We start from the raw sequence: 2684 nt of genomic DNA, 5'->3' as shown, positions 1-2684 counted from the left end.
CGGGCGTAACGCAGGTGAGGGCGCAGGCCTGGCTGGGGATGGCGGGACGGAGAGGGGGTGTTGGGGGCGGGTCGCCGAGGGGACGGACGGAGGCGGGAGCGGCCTCAGGGGACGCCGGCCGGGAGGCCCGGGCCGGGGGACTTCCGCCTCGGACGCCGACTGGCCGTGCGTCAGTCCGCTGGGTCTGGACTGGGCCTCCGTACGCGCCGTCGCCGCTCCCCCTTCCCCGACCCGGGGCCCCGGGGAACCCCGACCGGTTTGCGAGGAGGGCCCGGCTCCCGCCCCGCGGGCCTGCCCACCACTGGCCCGGCTCTCAGAACCCTCCCTTTGTGGCCGTCCCTCCCGGCCCCTGGTTGACCCCACACCGCTATAACCCTGCCTGGGTTCCTGCCCGCAGCTGGTGTCGGTAAGCCAACACTTGCAAATTTATTGTAAAAGCAGAATTTGTGAGAGTCGATTTGCTGTATGTTCACTCTCCTTTGAGAATCCACAGTGTTCACCAAGATTCTCTAAGCCGTAGAGTCAAAGGTAGCGTCCGCCGTCAAGGAAAAAAATACTGTGCAAAAAACTACGAGTTGCATGTGTGACTTTAAAAGGGAAGAGCGAAATTAACTTAGTAATACACTTTACTTAGCCCACTGTGTTTAAAGTATGGTCTTTTCAACGATGTCATCAGTATTTAAATTTTTAATGAGATATTTTCTTCGTTTTGGTAGGAAGTATGAAATTCGGTGTGTATTTTACACTTCGACTCCATCTACATTCAGACGAGCATCGCTTATTTCAGGTGCTCAGGAGCCCTGTAGCTTGTGGCCCCTATACCGGATGGCAGATCTGAGGCTCCAATCGTACTCCTTGCCATCAGTGTTTTTCACAGTCTGGCCACTGTCTTTCTGCTCCTCCTCCAAGGATGGTTTTATCTTCCCTGCCCAAACCACTTGCCCTTCCCTACACACCTTTGTTCAGCTGCCCCTTCTCCGTGGGGTGCTCTCCCTGCCCTCTCTCCCAGGCCTGGTAGGGAGACACAGCTTCTGCCAAGAGCTTTTCCAGACTCCCTGACCCCACTTGCTCCTTCCTCATTGTCCCCTAGCACTGGGTTCACAGCTGGATTAGAGCATTAACACCTACTGTTTAATTGTTTTCCAGGCTGTCTTCACAGCTAGCATAGCGTCTTATTCTTCTCCGTTGTGGTCAGGACCAGTGCCTGATAGTTGATCAGATAGTTGTTAGACAGAATGAGTAAAAGCTCTGGACACCTGTACTCAGGCTCTGAGTTCTTTGACAGACTTGCCGTTTCCTTCCCGGGGGGCTTTGTGCCTGTTGCACCCCCTGGTGCGTGGACAGACACACATTAGGTGGGTGACTGACCATGAGAAGTGCATCTCAAGATGAGCACAGAAAGTACCTTCTTTCTGCCTTTTCCTCCCTCTGTCTTACAGGTGGGAAAACTGAGCTACTGAACTAAGCTGGGATGCCCAGCAGAGCTGCATCACTGCAAATGCAAAGAGGGGCAGGGGTGGGGGTGGTTTGGGATCAGTTGGCTCCACTTTGGTCACTTGATGATGGGAGGAGAGGTGGGGAGGTGAGGAGTTACTCTGAGAATCCTGACGAGGGTGCTAGGCAGGCTCAGGTGTAGGAAGCTGCGGTGTTCACCACTGGAGAAAGGCTTGGAGAGCAGACTGGTCATCTCAGACCAGGAAGAGTGCTGGCCTCGGAAGGGTAGGAGAGAACAAGCTGGGTGGAAGGAAGAGTGGGGGAAGCCAGCAAAGGGCGAGAAGGAGTAAGCTCCAGCATGGTGAGGATATTGGTGTGAAGCATTGAGCATAACCACTTTTCAGAGGGCAGTGCCATTCTCAGTCTGTGGGATGAGAAGTGGAAAGAATCAGAGATTCAGAGAAGGCAAGCAACTTAACCCAGGTCACACAGGACTTGAAGCTCAAACAAAGCCTCCTAAACCCACCCTGGACTGACTTACCCAGCCCCACCCACACTTCTGTTGCAACCTAGGAGAGCAGGTCTGGGCCATGGTGCCAAGCTGATTAATGTCTTCTTCACGGTCTTCTACCGAGGGGCCATGATTAGGCCTATTTATAGGGGCTTGGTGCCTTAATATTCTGCCCGATGCCTCTCTTGCCAATCACATCAGTGCCGTCTGCAGTGATTGCTGCTTTGGTGGCACCAGGGAGCGGAGTTAATTAAAGCCAGTATAAATAGACTGACTCTGCCCTCCTCTTGCAGTTCGAAGGAGGGTTTTTCCTTCCCGTCCACCTCCCATGTGTCCTTCCTTCCTCTTGCCTCCCCCCACCCCACGCGCAGCTCTAATCTGGGAGAGCAGAAGCCGGACATCCCTGCCTCCCGCCATTGCCTGTCCTTTCTCGGGAGCTGGTCCCAGGGACCAGAAGAGGAAGAACCCAGAGTCCATATTTTCTGTGCTCTTGCAGAACCGGTGCCATTTGCTAGTACCCGGCAGTAGACACAGGCAATTCCCCGCTGCCCTGCAGTCCATCCCTCTTTTTCACTCCGCAGCCACGGTTTCTTTATTGTTCATCCAGGCTTGGGAGGTTGAGGTGAGATGAGGCAGGGCAGGGGCACCTAGCCAGGTACCATGCACCCACCTTGTGGCAGCCAGTCAGTGCCCTCTGATGCCTTGTGTCCGTCTCTGGTCCTTACAGTTTCCCTTGTTC

The 2684-nt window shown here is 54.8% G+C and overlaps 1 protein-coding gene across 1 annotated transcript in view; it reads left to right on the top strand.

The window, feature by feature from the left end:
* The first annotated feature begins 6 nt into the window (after positions 1–6).
* Positions 7–2684, top strand: part of LOC104992233 (WAS protein family homolog 1-like) — a 16041-nt gene continuing 13363 nt past the window's right edge. Inside the window, 1 exon segment of the mRNA XM_010845014.1 lies at positions 7–14. The gene's annotated coding sequence lies outside the window, so the exon portion shown is untranslated.

This window comes from Bison bison, unplaced genomic scaffold (genome assembly GCF_000754665.1).
Source record: "Bison bison bison isolate TAMUID 2011002044 unplaced genomic scaffold, Bison_UMD1.0 scf7180017864213, whole genome shotgun sequence".
NCBI lineage: Eukaryota > Metazoa > Chordata > Mammalia > Artiodactyla > Bovidae > Bison > Bison bison.
This window is presented reverse-complemented; position numbering and strand designations above follow the sequence as displayed.